This window comes from Dreissena polymorpha, chromosome 6 (assembly GCF_020536995.1).
Source record: "Dreissena polymorpha isolate Duluth1 chromosome 6, UMN_Dpol_1.0, whole genome shotgun sequence".
NCBI classification, from domain to species: domain Eukaryota; kingdom Metazoa; phylum Mollusca; class Bivalvia; order Myida; family Dreissenidae; genus Dreissena; species Dreissena polymorpha.
Window position 1 is genome coordinate 61130154 of NC_068360.1, and position 21779 is coordinate 61151932.

Consider the following 21779-nt stretch of genomic DNA (forward strand, 5'->3'; position numbering starts at 1 on the left):
TCCCAGATCGTTCCCTCGGTGGTCAGATTTCTCTTGTCGTATCTATACAACAACACGCCGATCGAGTTACTCATCCAGGTGGACATACGTATGTCATCTGACCCGTTCGGCTCCATCAATTCCAGCCTGTACAAGCAGGTATCAACACATAGATGGACCACTTGTTGTCGTCTGTCCGCATGTTCAACCAACGGTGCCACCCTTAAAAAGAAAAAAAAATACTAATCAGTTAACATCAATTGAATGCATTTCGCTTAAGTAAACAAAATTACATAGCATACAACGAGCAAAAACACGTTCGATCATTAAATACCTTCTGTATTATTGTTCACACTTATCCTCCAAACTATAAACTATTACATGGACCAGTCGTCCGGCATCCATAAAATGCTTTCCAGCCATTATAAATGAACATAGTCAAAGACGGCTTCGTGTCGATTGAAATTGCCCGTTCAGCTAGCATGGATCAATAAAAGCGTTTTTAAGTACCATATTGTAGTATGAAATGTTTATTCACTGTTTAATTACTGTATTTCCTAGTACTTGTTTACTTGGGTGAATGCATATTGGACATATTAAGTGTACTTGTTGAATGCGCGTGGAATCTGTATTCCGGGCAGAAACCGGGCAGAAATGGAATAGCCATTAACTTTCTCATCAACGTATGACGGCCTCGTGTCTCCAAAACGTCGATTGAAGACCCACTCCGTTGTTATGCCTAAGAACAGCCTGGCTCCGATGAAATACGCATCTTATTATCTGGGCATTGGGGTAAAGATCCCTAAGCGCCTGCCATAGTGATGAAATATTTCATGTAAAGATTGCATTAAGATTTGGCGTATACTTTTTACCTATTTGACATTAAATACAGCTACACACTCTACTCCATGATATAAAATGCTACTGACGCTACTACATGATTAAAAATGGTAAAACGATTCTATCTCGAAGTCAGTCATATAGTTTTTGACGAGTGGGTCTTCACAGACCTAAAATGTAACAAAATACGGCGACAAAGTCTTCCTTTCTTCTTGTGACATCATGACGAAGATCATGGGATCTTGATATCCAGGCGTGTACCGACAGCAGTTGATAAAACGGCTTTCGGACGACGTGGAAAGTGCTGTTGGACTGCAGGAGCCCAGTCAGCTGTTCGGTGGTCGCATATATCGTCATTTGTTAGATTTAAAAAAGTATATTTCTTCAATTAGAAGTATTAGGAGAAATGATTTTAATGCTATTCATATCAAAACGCACCTAAACTAGAGGAATGTTGGGTCTGATGGAAAATGCTTCTCTTGGTCACGGTTGAGGATTTGCATCAAGGTCTGCGGCTTTGGAAGGTTTAAGTCTGTGGCGCTAAAAACTTTCATATCCTCTTCTGCTATTCTTTAAGCGGACACCATATCCAAATCGTCACCATGACGATGATTTCTTCTATTATTTCGTTTCCTATATTTTAATATATAAAATAGTTTTTACTTGCAGACTCAATTGTACAATTAATTTCTGGTGTGTGTTAAATAATCACCAAAAAAGATTTAGTCCTAGTTTGCATACCGTTAAGTCAATAGAGAAATTATATAGAAGCTTGAAAAAATGCGTTTAATTTTGGTCCTAAGGACGATATATCCATTCACATTCATTGTCTGATATTTGGTAGCATCTGATGCCTTTACATTTAATAGCATGAACACTTAAATCAGTACATATCTTTTAATCTTACTTTTACCGTTGGAACCAGACTGCTTTTTTGCTACCGATTTGAAAGGTGACCGTATTGACCCATTTAGAAATCATGCTTCCGGTGAAATGTAAACAAATTAATTCGCTGTTAGGTTATATAACACTAATTCCGATTCCCATAGGGTCCCATTATAAAACTTGACAACTTTCACAGCATTTGTCTTGCCTTTTCGACGTATCAATTTTTCCGAACCTGGCATCATTGTAAAGATGGATCTGTCCTCTTCCAATAATTGCAATCAAAAACATACCGTCTCGCAACTTCTAAGAAAGTAAATCGCTGTCGAATGAACCCACCGTAGAAAAACGTGTTTCGGAATCCTAATTTCGACAAAAGCCCCACACAATAGAAAACACACCCTCAAAAGTCCATCTTTTAAGTTAGCTTCCAATCCAAGGCATCAAAGTACTCCAGACACATACAGGATATTACAAATAACCACAAAAGACATGTCTCACATTGTTAAATGGCTTATATTCAAGAAGAGAAAAGGAACTCTTTAGAAATAGGCACTACTTTCGAATGGACCACGGAGGGATACACAATGGTTTAGTGTAATGTAACCTGTTAATTTTGCCATAAAAATAGTCTTTGCTTTAAAGATTAAAACTGTTTTTTAAAAAAGCAATTAATGAAATAAATGTATACGGGTCGGGACGGTAAACAAATAACATTCGCCGTTAATTTTCCATCATTTAAAAGCGAACTATAAGTCTTCGGGTCAGGACGATAAAAACCGTATATCATTTAGTAGTGATGATTTACGGACCAGATCATGACGGCCCAATTTATTTGAAAAAGAAAACAGACTTGTTTACAATAATTAATGATTTGAACTAATTTGAAGTTTCACATCAAAAAAGGGAATTTAGAGAGAATTTATAACAAATATTTACATTTCTTTTACAGTTGTTTTGTTGTTTTATAGTTCAATAGATGATTTTAACTTTCACATTTCGGAAATTATCATGGCAATAATTTTTCAATCAGTCAGACAGGATGCTTGCAATGTGTAGTTGTTACTGTCATATACTGGTTAATACTGCATGCACATCTGTTGTGGACATTTAATGTGAATTATCAATAAATAAATAAAAAATATTAAATATATTTCTTGACAGAAACATCATTATCTTAACACAAATCCTAATGAAAAGTGTTATTATTTTATGAGCAAAATCTGGCTTCTAAAAAAACATTGCATTTGAGACATTTTGCTTTCCCAAAAATGTTCTAATATTTGTTTATTATAATCAAGTACAACACAAGAGCACTTTGTAACCAAATTGTGAATAGTTGGATGATCCTAATTTTATGATGACTCAAGAAAAATATGTCATCATTAGGATGTCATACCAATTAATGCCGTTTCTTAACAATTATGACACTGACATCATGTTCCAAAAATTTGCTTGCACGTAAACTAACATTTAAGTGTTGTAGTTTAGTTAAGTTAATCTACCCTTAAGTTTTGTTTTTATTTGAACTCATTAAAATGTACATAATTTATCATCGCTATTGCAGCTTTTTGATGTAAGATACATGTACTAAATTTATAACAAGGAACATATTTTACAATTTTAAGATAAAGTTTTAAAAACCATGCTGAAGTAAATATTAAAATGTTTGAAGAAGATTGTATTCATTTATTTGAATCATTATGAGAAATGCTTCTATTGCACAGTAAGCATTACCCGGTATTCATGACCAGGGCCCGTATTCACCAATCAATTCTTAGACTAAAGTCTAAAAATAAAGAATATTCTTTAAATTGATATATTCAATAATTGCTTGAATTTTGAGTCAAACTTGGCATTAAACATCTCTATCTACAGTACAGCAAACGCGGCACAAACATAATGCGCGGCTACGCCACGGCCATTATTAGTACGCGACGGCCGAATCGTGTGTTCACGCGGCCTATCGCCGTGGCACTCGGCATCGATCCGCGCAACGACGCCGAGTCTGTATTAACCTCGCGTACTTTCGCGGAGTAAATCCGCCGCATACGTACGCGGCGGATGGAGTGAAAAGATGTCCACCTACATGTACATACATGGTTTCATAATTATTATTTTCACATTTTAATAAGCGATATAAAACGTTATGCGCTTTAACAAATTATCGTTGAATTAATTACGTGCAACTGTTAATGTTTCGTTCGATTATCAAATTATCATTATTAAATTTGTAATCCGAAACTTACTTCCGAATTTTAATGCTAACGCGACCTTTGGCAAATTCTAGCGTCAAATAAACAGTGCTAAAATATCCTTTGTTTCATAAACAGCGCGCGAAAAATATGCAGACATGTAGAACGTCGTTTGCAAAGTGTGGGTGTATTTTGTGTTGTATAAATACATGAACATCACGTTAGGCGTAAATCCCGTGTTCAGTGGAAAAAACGCCCCGATTAGACGTTATTTCATCATCTCTTTAAATAGTAACAAATGCCCAAATGTATTTGATACTTAATGAAATATGGAGAATGTTTGTGTATCGTAAATTTTTACCAGCATTTGCTTTAAAACTGGAATATACGGGATTATCGGGTAATTAGTAGCGATATTAACTGTATAATAAGAACAAAATAAAACGTGTTTATATACGCATATTCAAACAATAGTTATAATAAGCTGATAATTAACAAAACAACAAATACGTATTCACCGTCTTGATTATTGATGTGGCTTCAAACTGCTAATTTTCTCAGCTTAAATATAATAGCAAAATCAACATGCAATTAATTTATAAATCCACCATATGCTGGAGCCTTGACCACTTGTATGTGCGAAAACATAATTATAAAAATACACACCGATACTTAAACCTTTGGTATTAATTTCATAACTTAAAAAATTGAATGTTCTACCTTTATTTCAAAATCAGGATATACACCGATTAACTTTTTAAAGATATTTCTTGTTAAAATATATATTACATCAACATAGACCTTTGTAAAAAAGAAAATGTGTTAATGTGTGAATGAACACAGTTTAGAATACAGAACAAATGATTATAGATCCCATCCTTGAATTGCGTTTGTTAAAAAAAGATTGTTTCGTATCAATATCATTTGTCTAATCATTCGGCACCTAGCCCTTAGGAAAATGTATACAGCGATGTATTGACTGATGTTAAACGGACAGTACGTGTTCATACATTTTCTTATTTTTGACACATATCGTTAGATTATTTTACTAACAAAACTGTAATATTTGGAATAGTTTTAAATAATTATAATACTTATTGTTATATATAATATTTTTTTAATAGCGCCTACCCGTGTGATCAAAACAAGGTTCGATAGAAGCAAATGCCATATTTGAATATGAAACGCAATTAAAAGAACCTAAAACAGCAAATTATGGTTTGCTAAATTATCGGTGAAAAAAAATACAAATGCAAGATAAATTTTATTGTTTCAATTCATGATTATAAATAAATGAAGATTTTGATAATATTCAAGTTTAGTACATTTTTGTTAAGAGTGTTGTTAAGAGTGTTATTTTAAATCTTTGAATATAATGCATGCATTCTTTTATGAATATTTGACAATTCGTTAAAAAATTGGCACAGGACCACTTTACCTTACATCAATCATTTAAACAATAATGCATATTAGCAAGTGGCGATTAAAATTTAAAAAAATGCATGACATTTTTGCCTTCCATGGAAAAAAAAGATGGCGCTGGTAAGCATTTAAGGACAAAATGGACTTCTTTTTGTTTTGTTTTTCAAATACGAATTTATTTCAGCTCAATTGCATTAACAGCCTAAGGATTATTGCCCGCTTCCAGTACTTAGTATTGTAATTCAGGTGTGGCGTCGTCGAAATGCAGATTAAGAATGCTGGAGAATTCAATAAAATATATTTATTTTGTTTGCATATATTTTGATACAATTAAGTTCATTATTAAGAATAAGCATGTCTCAAAAATACAAAACAGTATCACCACATATACAAATATTTGCTATCACACAATAAAATCATTTTATTAAATATAATAATACCGTTGGGTTGCAATTGTAAGTTTTTGATTGGTTATTGGTTATTTAATTCAGACTCCAATTAAATAAGTTTATTGCATATATAAGGGATTTAAAACAAAACAAAATAACTTATATATATAATCTTATCGTGGTAGAACTGACAAACAACATAAAATAACACAAATATATAAATGCATGTACAATAATACATTATAAACTAATATGTTTACACATGATTACGTTACTATTTTAAATTTAAACGTATCAAGCATTTGAGTTACAATTTGCGGATATAATGGGTCAATTAATGTCTGGTTTAATACGCAAAAATATAGGTCTCCCCGATCTTTCCCTCGGTGCGCCGTCGTCGTGTCTGTCCCACAACCCGCCGAGTTGCTGATTCAAATAGACGTACGTATGTCGTCGGACCTGTCTGGATCCCTCCCATACAAGCTTAATTTGCACCCGGAGTACCAACACAGAATGGGCAGTTGTCGGCAACCCACATGTTCAACAGTGCCACCTTTAAAATCAAAAACAAAATAATAATCAGTAAACACGCACGCACGCACACAGACACACACACTAAGTGTGTGAGTAAGTACTAATGCAAATGTTCAAAAAATATTTAGTTTACAAGCTGAATGACTGACTTCATAACGTACCTTCAGAGCTTCTGTAACTGTGTAAGTTATAATTGTTTGCCGGTACATGGACCAGTCTTCCGGCGTCCATACGGTGTTTTTAGCCAGGTTGACTGAACATAGTCAAAGACGGAACCTGTCTCTAATAACGTTGCCCGTTCAGCTAGCCTGGATTAATATAAACATTTTAGTATAGTATTTAGTATATAATTATTGTTTATACTAGTACCTGTATACTTTGAAGAATACATGTCTCTCGTACATCGCCGTAATGCCCATTTCGTTAACGCAGTCTGGCTCCATCGAAAGACATAACCTTTCATCTGGGCTTCGGAGAAAGCTTTCTAAGCGCCTGCTATAGTGCTGAAATATTCAAGATTAAAATTTGGCGTGTACCTTTTACATAATTAGACATTGAATAACGCTGCTCAAGATAAGATATGATTAAAAAAGGTAAAAAACAATAATACATTGAATAAGGCCAATAACGCTACAACATGACTGATAAGAGTGAAAACTCATAACGTCTATCACATAGCTTAGGACGACTGGGTATTTACGCCACAGACCTAAAATGTGTCGAAATACGACGACACAATATGTCTTTATTCTTCATGACAAGATGACTAAAAGTAGGAGAATCTGCTTAAATGAATGTACGTGTCGCAATAAGGCGTGTACAGACAGAAGTTGATAAACGGCTCGTGGGCGACACTAAAAGTGCCCTTGGACTGTTGGAGTCTTGTCAGCTGTTCTGTGGTAGCGAACAATATCGTTCTTTGTTAGATTAAAAGAGAAATAAACACGTGTGTCCCATTAGAAGTATGAGGAGTAATGAACTTCATACAATTCGTACATCAAAACGCACCTCAAACTCGAGGGACGTTTGGTTTGTTGAGCAGAGCTTCTCTTGATCACGGTTAAGGATATTTGTCAAAGTCTGCGGCTTTTGAAGGTTGAGATATGTAACGCTGACAAATTTCATATCCTCTTCTGCTTTTCGTGACAGCCCGTTCGTTAGACGGACACCATCTCCGATACGCCACCATGACGACGATTTATTTTGTCATTTGTGTTCCTTATATTTCAACATTTAATATTCTTAACTTGCAGACTCAATCGTACAATTAATTTGTGACGTGTGCTTAATAATCACCAAAGAAAGATTCGAGTTCTAGTTTACATAATGTTAAGTTTATAGAGGTATATTATGAAATCTACATGTTTGAAAAAATGCGCTCATTTTTTAAAAAAGCTTAGTTTTTTTAATGCAAATTCATACATACACATTTACTGACATTTGGTAGCAGCTGATGCTTTTAAATTTAATTGCATGAAAACTTGAATAAGTATCTAACAACCGGACTGCGTGTTTCTACCGTTTTAAAATGTGACCGTAGTGACCCTATAGAAATCCTGCTTCCGGTGAAAAGTAAACAAAGAAGAAAAGTGTTTCAAACGAACAACATTAGGGTGGTGAATGCTATGGTATTAAATCAATATATGCCGTTAGTTTTATATAGCATTCACCACCCTAATGTTGTTTAAATATTTAATCAGTATATGTCGTTGCTTGTTTTTTTTTCAGAGTACGAGTCGTTGCATTAAAGAACAAATATATTATAATATTTTTAACATGAGCACTTATTTAAAAGCGATCGATATTTATTCTGGTCACGACGGTCAATAACCTTGACGGACTAGACCATGATGGCCCTATTTATGCGAAAAAGAGAACGGCTAGTTGGGGAAATAATGATTGTTTGAACTTATGTTTTCTTATAATTCATTTTTACCATATTTCATATTTTTATCAAAATATCCTGTAATTTTAATTGAATAGCCGGGTCCTTGGACAGCTTCAAGGCAGGCCTGGTCACTCTGCATTAGACCACAAACATAGTGTGACAGTTTTCATCTGGTTTCTACTTTCAGCAAAAAGTTTATTTGAAAATAATTAGTGGAACATTTAGAAAAATTAAGACATAATGGCTATTCTTAATACTTATAACGTGATATCCTATTCTACACCTATTAATGTATTCTCTGTGTGCCTAAGTTTGATCACGTTAAACTTCGTCTCTGCGCATGCTTGACATCAACAACGATTACTTAAAACTTGCTATGGTATTTAGACAGAGTATTAAAAACTGTATCCAAATCTGCCAAAAAAAATGAAATATAAACAAACAAAACGGTCGTAAACGGTTAAAAACTATCTATTCCCCCACATGATATACGTCACTGAGAAGCACTCCTAGGTTCGACCAGCTGTCTTCATGACGTCACAAATGGGGGCTCACATGTGTTAGATAAATAGTTATTTGCTCCCACGAATACTTAAGCTAGGAGCGAGACATTCTAATGTTGTTTTATTTAGAAAAAAAAAGGTTATTCATATATTTTGAATATTATTGTAATGCGCGCAGTGATTTTTTACCTCTGAGTCCTGCGTCCTAGACGCAAAACAATTGCCGTAGACGCAAAGTTTAAGAATATGAGCATCCAAAGGACGCATGCTTTTTTCAAGTTACGAGTCCGTCCGAAATCGTATTTGTTATTATTGCACTTTCCGTACGGGGTAAAATGTAGGTAAACACTGTGTTCCGTCAAAATTGACATGACGCCTTATCTATGATCGCTCCGCCCACTAGAATTGATCCACCAATCAGCGATCGATTAATCGGGCGCACTCGTTAGCAACGACCTGTCCGCCATTTTCTAGACAAGCTACATGTTTAGGTTCACTTTTATTCCAACGAGTTTCTTTTGTTTTCCTCTTTAAAAAAAAACGATAAGAAATGGTTAAACGGTGTCGATGGGGACTATGTAACTCGGACAATCGATATCCTGAAAGATTAGTTGGTGACATTTAATTTATATCGTTTCCAAAGCCGAAAAGAGATCTTGAGAAGTGTAAGAGATGTATAAATGCATGCGGTCGTCACCACGAACAACTGAACGTCAACACTGTCAAAGACAATTTTAATATATTACATCGGATATACTAGCAGATTTAAATAGTTTATGTTATCGATCTGATTATCACATATTTCACGTTTTTAAAAAAAGTAGTTTTATCAGTTACTAGGTCATTAATATACAGAAGCGCGGTTCATCTGCATTACTTAAAGAGAAATAAAACCCAGCATGAAGCCTAATTTGTGCTGTGTTTTATCACTCTAATAGTAATGCACTTAATTGACATCATACATGTTATTTGAAGGTGACATGTGATATATTATCTTATTAACGGTATCTACACATTTGCAGTCATATGGTGTCACCAATAAACGCTTTTAATCCACACTAGGAGCTCGAATGCCCAGATCTCATTTTTAAAACGAGTTTCGTTTATTTTGTTCGGATTAAAAAACGGAAATGAAATATGGCAAAAACGGTGTAAAAAGGGTTAATGCAACTCTGACATTTGGTATCCAGAAAGATAAGTTAGATGAATTAAATTTATACCATTTCCAACGCGGCAATGCGGTATTGACAAGAGCGAGTGGAAGCTTCAAGAATTACCGAGATCCCCTTTATAGAACGTAAATTTATTTCACAAACTTGAAATGTCATAGAAGCAATAACTAAGAATTATTAAGTATGTATTATGTCACGTGTGCATGTAAAATAATTGAGAATTTTGGTACCCAATTCGTGTAACTTTACGAAATCCCCGTTAAAAATCGCGTTTCTGTGTGTGTCAGAAACAAGTGAAAACCATTTTGTTATTATTTTAATAAAGACGTATCGATAAATGCTATTGTAAAAGATTTATTATTACTGATATTAGTTAACCAATAAATACGGTAACTTTGGGGAAGTCGGTACCTGCGCGAGCGTCTGATATTGGTAGCCTTATTAATTTATAATAGCCTGACCGTATTCCATTTCGTACAACGCTAATTTTATATCAGACAATGTCCAAACTTACTGTGTTTTTTTGCGCATTAAATTATAGTGATTGATAAATGTCCCATAAGCAATGTTTAATATGATTAATATCACTTTTATACGCAATAACATGTGGGATTGAGGTACCCACCCGGCGTCAGAAAGCGCGTAAAACTTCACCGAATTCCCAGTTATAAAGCGCTATTTCGTGTCAAATACACGGGTAGGGGGAATGTTTCGGTAACAATTTTGTTAATAAGACGGGTAAATACCGGTGAAGTGTTAATTTATTGCAAATACCACCATTACACGTAATAACGGGTTCGATTTCGGTAAGCGCGCAAGCGTTTGAGAGCGTGTTTAATGTACCGATTTACCCGTTATAAATAGCTGATATTCTCTGTAATAGTATATTTTTTGCATTTGCAGAATAACTAAATGGCACCAATCCCTTTACAAGTGTAATATGGTGTTAAACAAGTCCCTAAAATCATCTGGAATATCGCGTAAATCTATATGCAGTCTATAGGCAAAGAAGCCATTTTGGAGTAAGCTTGTCTAGGTTTTCTTCCCGCTGAGCCACGTGATTAAGTGGGCGGAGCGATCACTGATAAGGCGTCATGTCAATTGCACCGCTCGTAATAATCAGATATCAGTTGCTTAGAACCAATGAAATACGTCGTTAGTAAACTGTCTAGGGGTAAGCGGTGTAGTAGTGAAAATTTACATTGTAAGTGACAAAACGAATATCGTCTGCAAAAATGGGTCCAAAGCGAAAACACAATAGCGAAGGCCAGCGGATTTTATTCGGTTTTTTTTTTCAAAGCGATTCAAACGCATCTACAACGACAACCAGTACGACGGTTTCCAGCCAAGAACCACATAACGAAAATCGTTCTAAATAGCTAAAAAAATAACAGACGGAATGGTAAAAACTGTTTAGCTGGCTTGCCTTTGACGAGTGCACAATCATTATGTATTGTAAATTATGCACTGATGCTAAAAATTAAATGGCATGACTAAAAGTGCACAATGCACAAATTTTCAGCAATCAACTCTAACAAGACATGCTTCTTTTCCCGAGCACAAAATGTTAATTGAAGCACCCGTCTTGCAAAAAGACCTAAGTGTATGTTTTAAATGCCTTGTGCGTGATAACTAGTCAGCATATTTGTAATTGCCAACATTACATGTATGTGTTATGCTCTTTCTTAGCTAATAGACCATTTAAAACCTGGTTACTGCTTCTCATTTGTTATGTGTGTGTGTTTTGTTTCTTAATTCATCAATGGACAATACTTGGAACTCACACTTTCAGTTTGGGACTCGCACATTTTTAGTCCAGCGAGTCCCAGGACTCACATATATTAAATTGTAAAAAAATCAATGATTGCGTGTTTTAAATATTTATTAAAATTAACAACAACTAACAATTAAGAAGATACAGAAAAGAACATTAAACGCTCATAAACACACATTTGTAAAAATGCCAAACATATTTACATTATAAACCGATATTTTTCCTAAACACAATGTGGACATAGGAATGTCTCACCCCTTCTAAAAGCCAGTTTTTCGTGGCAATTGCGCTGCAGTAAAGAGCTTAAATTTAACAATAAACGTCTTAAATGGACGTCTTTTAATAATGTAATGCGTCGATCTAATTTATGAATGCCCCCTTATGAGCCCCAGGTAAACAAAGCGCTTATTTACGGAGAATTATCTTACCTCCCCTGAATACTGCAGCGTCCCTGGCAATTTAGAAAAGAGTATTGTGATTGATGTTTTATGAATTTAATGGTGATTTAAAGAATATAAGTGCGATAAATGCATCAAAAATGAGGTATCGATAATTGACATAATTTGAGCTTTGTTATTCATAAAGACCTGTTTAAAATTGCATTTTTACGAGATGTTGACGGAATTAAAACTTCTGTTATGAGTTTTCGCAGGAAGGCTGGCGCGTGATGTAAGTGCTGGTATTGGAAAAGGGTTATGGAGGTTTCGGTAAATGACAAGTTCGGTAAATTGATTTATATTGTAAATGCCGTGGAGGTTTCGGTAAATTGGTATAAATAGGGATTATCGCACCTTTTGTCGGTAAGCGTGTACATTAATTGAGTTGTTTGGCACTAATTAAATTATCTGTTTAAATGTACGGAGTTGATTTTATCAACTTAGAGATGTTTGCAAAGTGTTAATATTAATTATCCATGCTTGCAACCTATCAATATTCTAATCAAGGGAGGTAAATTATATATTAAAAGTTTATCTTTAGGTCATGATCGTTTTGTATTTTATATATGTTTTTAAACAATTAGTTGATAAAAACCTTAATTAAAGCGTATCAGATAAAAAAAAGTAATCATATGGCTCTTACAAGAGGTGGCCTTCACATGGCAAGAGCTGGGCAACATATTCAGCATGCGGAAAATCTGAATGATAATAATGTGTCGTATTAATATTGTACTGTGTCAAAAATGATTCTTATTAATATGTGACTACTCCCTCATTTTTTTTAAAAGACATGATATATTTAAATATGTCGTATATATATATATATATATACATTTAATCACATTTAATTGTACTGTGTCATAAATGTATCTCATTTTTATTAGAGATGAAATTAAATCAGCATGCGAAAAATCTGAATGATAATAATGTGTCGTATTAATATTGTACTGTGTCATAAATTTATCTTATTAATATGTGACTACTCCATCATTTTTTTTAAATGACATGAAATATTCAAATATGTCATATATATATATTAGGGTTGCAAGAGGTTACAAAAATTAGTAACCGGTTAATCGTTTGCCGTAACCGGTTAACCGAAACACCCTAAGTAGTTAAAATTAAAATGTTAAAGCATACGTAAACAATGTCATAACGCTCATACCTGTACTCTCGAAACGAAAGTAATTTCAGATCGCTTGCGTTGATAACATGTCTGTTTCTTAATAAAATGTAATGTTACATTTATTTTTAAAAATTTGTAAATTTTTCCCATATATTGCATTTATTTTTCCTGCGAAAAAGGATATGAGTAAACAATTGAAGAATTACACTATGTTCATTTTCACGTGTCATAGACTTATTTTTGATTCGGTCGCTTAGATTACGTACGCGTCGTATCGCTCACAAATGGTGTGTTTCTTGGTTTATTCTGTTTTAATTTTATAATAAATGCTTATGTATTAAATTTGTTTAATTATTTGCATTCTTAAATAAAACTTGTCTCAGACGGTAGTGGTGGCATCTAGGATGACGTAAATTACTAACAATTATTTTAATTTCTTATTGAACAAATACGACGTTACGTCGACACGATTTTAACTTCGAATGCAATTCTTGATAAAACTGTTACTTATAAATACTTTATTTTCGCGAGCAATCAGTGTTGAATATTGGTAAATAAAACATCAAAATAAACCATCCAATGTCTCAACTGAATTTTATCGCGAGTTCGATAAACGTGTCCATTGTGTCTTCGCTAATAGCCCCCATTCCCCGCAGTTCGCTTGTTAAATTTTCTTGAATTAAACCAATCAAAAGTGTCAATTATCAAAACGCGCCCCCTGTTTGTTATCAAAAAGGGACTTATTATCCCCACGCTTTTTGAAAAAAAGGTGGGGATATTGTGGTGATCTCCGCCGTCCGTCCGTCCGTCCGTCTGTCCGTCCGTCCGTCCTGGCCACTATCTCCTCCTACACTAAAAGCACTAGAACCTTGAAATTTACACACATGGTAGCTATGAGCATATGTGCGACGGTGCACTATTTGGAATTTTGATCTGACCCCTGGGTCAAAAGTTATAGGGGTTGGGGTGGGGCCGCGTCAGAAATTATCACTCATTTTTTTAGGTTATTTTACATTTACTTCTTTATTTCTACACCGATTCACTTCAAATTGATACTGGACCTCACCTATGACAATACAGTCAATCTCAACCATGCATGGCCCCATTCCCAACCCTGGGGCGCCCCACCCACATAGGCCACACCCACCAAAAATTTCCATTTACTATAATTTTTTCATTTCTACACGGATTCACTTCAAATTGATACTGAACTTTTGTTATGACATTAGGGTCAATCTCAACTATGCATGGCCCCAATCCCAACCCTGGGGCGCCCGCCCACATAGGCCACACCCACCAAAAAATTCCATTTACTATAATTTTTTCATTTCTACACGGATTCACTTCAAATTGATACTGAACTTCTCTTATGACATTAGGGTCAATCTCAACTATGCATGTTCCCATAACCAACCCTGGGGCCCCGCCCACATAGACCACACCCACCCAAAATTGCCTTTACTATAATTTCTTCATTTCTACACCGATTCACTTCAAATTGATATTGAACTTCTCTTATGACAATACAGTCAATCTCAACTATGCATGGCCCCATTACCAACCCTGGGGCGCCCCGCCCACATAGACCACACCCACCCAAAATTGCCTTTTACTATAATTTCTTCATTTCTACACCGATTCACTTCAAATTGATACTGAACCTCTCTTATGACAATACGGTCAATCTCAACTATGCATGGCCCCATTACCAACCCTGGGGCGCCCTGCCCACATATGTCACACCCACCCAAAATTGCCTTTTACTATAACTTCTTCATTTCTACACCAATTCACTTCTAATTGATGATGAACTTCTCTTATGACAATACGGTCAATCTCAGCTATGCATGGCCCCATTACCAACCCTGGGGCACACCTAGGTCAAACATTCGGCGTGGGGATACGCGTCGGCCTCTGCCGCGCCATTTCTAGTTTGCTTTATTTCCTTGTTTGTTGATACGTTATTTACTACCATCGACGGTGCGGCATGTTGGTCTTACTAGTCGCCAGCGCAAATTGGCAGTATGTCGCGCGCAAAACTAAAAATCGTACGAATTTTATAATAAAAAAGAGAGAATTATTCCAAGAAAAAAAGCATACTTTTTTTTCTGTCAAGTTAACCTTTTCTCGAAAATGTAACCGGTTAACTGGTCGTTTCGGTAAGTTAACCGGTTAACCTCTTGCATCCCTAATATATATATATATATATATATATATATATATATATATATATATATATATATTGTATCCATGTTTTACTTGTTGCTTATTTATAATATATGTTAATAAAACGGATTACAAAGTCAATCAGTTGTTATTTTTTTATTCAACGGATTTGTTCAGGCTAAAAATGATACCAGTTATTTTGGCCGTAAAATCCATTGTTCCAGTACAGTAGCCAGGTGCCTGTGTATTAAGTTGATAAGATAGTGATCATCACAGCAGCTTGCTATTACACAGTGTATTCATTCTGCTGGCGTTGTGTTAGATGTCATTTTTATAAGTTTTCAATTATGTGTATCTCTTCGCTTAACTCAACGTTCAATGGCTCGCGCACTTAACATAATTATAAAACATAACGCGTATCATTATATTACTTTTTATTAATTACGTGCACGTATTAGATTTTATATATAGTTTTTTTCTTGTGTTTTTCTCAACCAGAAAGAAATAATAAAACATGTAATATAAAATTCAACATTTGGCTCTTACAAGAGGTGGCCTCCACGTGGCAAGAGCTTTGGTTTCATATTCATTATGTTGGCAAACTACGTTTACGTTTTTCAGAGGTAGCTCATTCATTTCCCTTAATTCTTTACCGTAGGCATAGCATTAATTACTCAACTCAAAATTAATCCACAGTTTGCAAATAAACGCCTCAAATGTTGTTGTAAGCCAATAATAGGTGTCATTAACACCTCGTTGTAGGTATACCACCTCTATAAAGACCAAGTTACCGAAACCTCCACGGCATTTACTCAATCGTGATACATCGGCTCAATCTGAACGCATCGGACAGTGGGCTACACCACGATCGCCGATATGGCGGAATTGTCCGAGGAGTCCCGATTGACATCGGCTATCTCGGATTCCTCCGTAAGAGGAAATAAATCGTCTGCTGATCCAGAGTGGGCATTTACTATATAAATCAATTTACCGAACTTGTCATTTACCGAAACCTCCAGCACCCTTCGAAAATACGTCATAAAAAACTGATCCAACTTAGGAACCTGATCGAAATTAGGCACCTGATCGAAATTAGGCACACAGAGGATATGGCAGGTTCCACAGGTGGAAGTAACGTACCCAGGATAGTATTTTTCATATATATATTTTTTAGGAGCCCAATATATTCAAATTAATGTATAAAATCATGTTTGATGAGAAAAAATTGACAAAGAGCCATGAAAAAAAAAATCCCCACCCTCTGATATTGGAATTATAACAAGGTCATTAACTAGACTTTATTATAGACCTGTCTTCGCGGGCCGCAAAAATGTCAAAAATAGCTTTAATCCAAAGCATCCCTTGATCCTACTATGGGCAATTGAACAACCTTTCAAGAAAAGTTAACTTCAAAAATATCTGTCCAGCCGTTAACTCACAGTCGGTCGAAAACCGAGCAATATTTCGAGTCCGTTTGTCAACACGAATATTCTACAGATTTTCAAACAATATTTTTTAGTTTTTGCCCCTTAATTGATAGCTCCCGTCCTATTCCTTTGAAACAACGAAGCGTGTCAAATAATGCATGCATATGCAACCACTTACCCCTAAAAACTTATTCCAAAACAATCAGAATGAAAAGTAATTTCCATTTATTCACATTTATTAAAACATCGTTGTTGTTGTTGATTGCATATTTATGTGCCTGGCTCTGTCAGTGTAATTCACTGCTAAGCCGGGTTCAAGAGCGATGGCTTCTTTCGTTTTCAAGTAAATCAAATTTAGAGTTAAAACAGTTGTTGCAAAGAAAATATAACATTTTGGAATTAGTTTTTAGGGGTAAGTGGTTGCATATGCATGCATTATTTGACTAGCTTCGTTGTTTCAAAGGAATAGGACGCGAGCTATCGATTAAGAGGCAAAAACTCAAAAATATTGTTTGAAAGTCTGTAGAAGATTTATTCGGGTTGACAAACGGACTCGAAATATTGCTCGTTTTTTGACCGACTGTGAGTTAACGGCTGGACAGATATTTTTGAAGTTAACTTTTTTTGAAAGGTTGTCCAATTGCCCATAGGAGGATCAATGGATGCTTTTGATTAAAGCTACTTTTGACATTTTTGCGGCCAGCGAAGACAGGTCTATGATAAATTCTAGTTAATGACCTTGTTATGATACCAATATCAGAGGGTCGGGATTTTTTTTTTTCATGGCTCTTTGTCATTTTTTCCCCATCAAACATGATTTTATATATTTATTTGAATATATTGGGCTCCAAAAAAAAAATACTATCCAGGGTACGTTACTTCCACCTGTGGCAGGTTCTTGTTGAGTAAAGTGTACTTTAAGAACAGGTATGTACTAGTACTGTATATCGCATAAAATACTGTGATAGAAAGTTTGCATATGTAGCAATACATTATGGGAAATGTTTTGACACAGTTACCATGTTGTTTTGCTGATCAAGAATGTGACAAATTGGGTCAATATATTATGATGCATCAAATATTTCCTCTTTTCTATTTTGTGCATAAAGTGTTCCGAAGTATAATAAAATCGTTTATTTATTAGTACTTTTTAGCTTGACTATTATATATGAAATATATATAGTGGAGCTATCCTACTCACCCCGTGAGCGTTGGAATGTTAAAAGTTTGTGTACCACCTCAAATATTTCCTATGTCCCTTGACATATTGCTTTTACATTTTGCACACTTCTTTACCAACATGACACCAACCTATAAACAAGAGAAGACAACTGTATCAAGCATTTTGTAAGAATTATGGCCCTTTTTCCACTTAGAATATGCATATTATTGATAAATCTATGTTTAAGTTAGCGTACCACCTCAAATATTGTCCCTTGACATATTGCTTTCATATGATGCATACTTCTTTACCAACATGACCCCATTCTATAAACAGGAGCAGACAACTGTAACAAGCATTTTGTAAGAATTATTGCCCTTTCCACTTAGAATATGCATACTATTGATAAATCTATGTTAAAGTTTGCGTCATATTGCTTTTATATTTTGCATACTTCTTTACCAACATGACCACAATCTATAAACAAGAGCAGACAACTGTATGAAGCATTTTGTAAAAAATTATGTTTTCTTTTCAAACTTAAAATATTGAAAATTTGGTTAAGTTTTGTGTTTAGGTTTGCTTTATTCCTAAAGTATCAAAGCTATTGCTTTCATACTTGCAACACTTACTGACTATCAAAAGGGGACTGTGCAAGCAAAGTTATGTAACTCTGACTGGCATTTTGACAGAATTATGGCCCCTTTTATACTTAGATAATTTAACATTTGGTTAAGTTTTGTGTTTTGGTCCATTTTACTCCTAAAGTATCATAGCTATTGCTTCCAGACTTGGAAAACATGCTAACTATCGTAAGGACTGTACAGCGCAAATTGCGTAACTCTGGTTGGCATTTTAACGGAATTATGGCCATTTGTTGTAATATTAACTTTGAATATTTTGTTAAATTTTGTGTTTAGATCCACTTTACTTCTTAAGTATCAAGGCTATTGCTTTCAAACTTCAAATACACTCTTACTATCATGAGGGTACTGTACCTGGCAAGTTGAATTTGACCTTGACCGCCATAATTTCTTTATTTATGATCAGATTTGATTCATACTTTGACATAACAACACTTACCTGACATACCACAATGGACTCCACCCAAACCATCCCCCACGCCCCACCCCAGATCCCCCCCCCAACAAAAAAATATATTTGTTTTTCCTTTTTTTATTTTTGAATCATCTAATAAATAACCACACCCACACATAATACCCCCCCCCTCTTCACGCCCACCCACCCCCCACCCAAACAGAATTGTTATGTCCCCGGATTGAATGATCGGGGGTTTATTGGTTTTGGCCTGTCTGTCTGTCATTCTGTGTGTCTGTCACAAAACTTAAACCTTGGTCATAACATTTGCAATATTAAAGATAGCAAATTTATATTTGGCATGCATGTGTATCTCATGGAGCTGCACATTTTGAGTGGTGAAAGGTCAAGGTCATCCTTCAAGGTCAAAGGTCAAATTTATGGCTTCAAAGCAGCGCAATAAGGGGCATTTTGTTTCCGACAAACACATCTCTTGTTTTTATGCCCCCTTTCTAAGAAAAGGGGGCATATAGTGATCGGACTGTCCGTCTGTCTGTCTGTCTTTCCGTCACACTTTGAGTTTAGGTTTCGAAAAATGCTCAACTTTTATGTCCCTTGAGATATAACCTTCATATTTGGTAAGCATGATGTGTATATGGACAAGGCCTTTCCATATGCACACTAATTTTTACCCCTGTGACCTTGACCTTGAACTTAGGGTCCGCGTTTAGGTTTGAAATCTGCGTTTAGGTTTCGAAAAAATGCTCATAACTTCTATGTCCCTTGAGATATAACCTTCATATTTGGTATGCATGTGTATATGGACAAGGCCTTTCCATACGCACACAAATTTTGACCCCTGTGACCTTGACCTTGAACTTAGGGTCCGCGTTTAGGTTTCGAAATCTGCGTTTAGGTTTAAAAAAATTATCATAACATCTATATCCCTTGAGATATAACCTTCATATTTGGTATGCATGTGTATATGGACAAGGCCTTTCCATACGCACACAAATTTTTACCCCTGTGACCTTCACCTTGAACTTAGGGTCCGCGTTTAGGTTTGAAATCTGCGTTTAGGTTTCGAAAAAATGCTCATAACTTCTATGTCCCTTGAGATATAACCTTCATATTTGGTATGCATGTGTATATGGACAAGGCCTTTCCATACGCACACAAATTTTGACCCCTGTGACCATGACCTTGAACTTAGGGTCCGCGTTTAGGTTTCGAAATCTGTGTTTAGGTTTCAAAAAATTCTCATAACATCTATATCCCTTGAGATATAACCTTCATATCTGGTATGCATGTGTATATGGACAAGGACCTTCCATACGCACACAAATTTTTACCCCTGTGACCTTGAACTTAGGGTCCGCGTTTAGGTTTCGAAATCTGCGTTAAGGTTTCGAAAATTGCTCATAGCTTCTATGTCCCTTGAGATATAACCTTCATATTTGGTATGCATGTGTATATGGACAAGGCCTTTCCATACGCACACAAATTTTGACCCCTGTGACCTTGACCTTGAACTTAGGGTCCGCGTTTAGGTTTCGAAATCTGCGTATAGGTTTCTAAAAATGCTCATAACTTCTATGTCCCTTGAGATATACCCTTCATATGTGGTATGCATGTGTATATGGACAAGGCCTTTCCATACGCACAAACAATTTTACCCCAGTGACCTTGACCTTGAACTTAGGGTCCGCATTTAGGTTTCGAAAGCTGCGTTTAGGTTTCAAAAAATGCTCATAACTTCTATGTCCCTTGAGATATACCCTTCATATTTTGTATGCATGTGTATATGGACAAGGCCTTTCCATACGCACACAAATTTTGACCCCTGTGACCTTCACCTTGAACTTAGGGTCCGCGTTTAGGTTTCGAAATCTGCATTTAGGTTTCGAAAAATGCTCATAACTACTATGTCCCTTGAGATATAACCTTCATATTTGGTATGCATGTGTATATGGACAAGGCCTTTCCATACGCACAAAAATGTTGACCCCTGTGCCCTTGACCTTGAAGAAAGGGTCCGCGTTTAGGTTTCAAAATCTGCGTTTAGGTTTTAAAAAAAATGCTCATAACTTCTATGTTCCTTCAGATATAACCTTCATATTTGATATGCATTTGTATATGGACAAGGCCTTTCCATATGCATACAAATTTTGACACCTGTGACCTTGTCATTGAACTTAGGGTCCGCGTTTAGGTTTCGAAATCTGTGTTTAGGTTTTGAAAAAAGCACACAACTTCTATCAAGCGTCTATAGGGGGCATAAGTCATCCTATGGTGACAGCTCTTGTTTTCTTTAAAACATGGTAAATAAATCCACAAATATTTATTTGCTTTATTTTTGAAGGATGGTCCAACCATCCCACCCAAGCTATTGCTATCAAACTTAAAATAAAATCTTATTGGTTTGTTTTATGTCTTTACAAATGTTCAAGAATACCCGCAAGGGGGGTTAGACAGTATAGATAGATAAAGATTGTGGAAAATGTACCTGAACTCAAAATCTTCTATAAAGTACAACTTCTTTAAAACACAAGCGATCAATATATTTCAATTATGGTCCTCTTCCACTTAGAATATGACTATATTACCTTGACCTTATTAAATATGAACACTTTCCCCATGATGGCTTACCTTATACTGTCAAGCACTCGAATAGTTGTGCGCGCTGTCCACTAACAGCTCTTGTCATATAACATCATCTGTTTACATTTTTTCACAAGACATTATCCCCCCTGAAATGTCAGTTTAAAGGATAATTATTGTATGCAACTCTTGAAATTGGAATAGCCAATCAGAATACATGGCTCAACAAGAAACTATTTTC

The 21779-nt window shown here is 35.4% G+C and overlaps 1 protein-coding gene and 1 long non-coding RNA gene across 3 annotated transcripts in view; one reads left to right on the forward strand and one right to left on the reverse strand.

Moving 5' to 3' along the window:
* Window positions 1-5605: 5605 nt before the first annotated feature.
* LOC127833909 (uncharacterized) lies at window positions 5606-21709 on the reverse strand. Of its 2 annotated transcripts, XR_008027671.1 has the most exons (3): window positions 21587-21709; window positions 6406-6747; window positions 5606-6263 (listed from the first exon to the last, which is right to left on the reverse strand). It is a non-coding gene; the product is annotated as an uncharacterized LOC127833909 (long non-coding RNA). The 2 variants fall into 2 exon arrangements; XR_008027670.1 differs by lacking the exon at window positions 21587-21709 and having other exon boundaries at window positions 6406-10134.
* LOC127833891 (zinc finger protein 660-like) overlaps window positions 7823-21779 on the forward strand; it is a 32380-nt gene continuing 18423 nt past the window's right edge. Inside the window, exon 1 of the mRNA XM_052359397.1 lies at window positions 7823-7872. The gene's annotated coding sequence lies outside the window, so the exon portion shown is untranslated. The remainder of the gene's footprint in view (window positions 7873-21779) is intronic.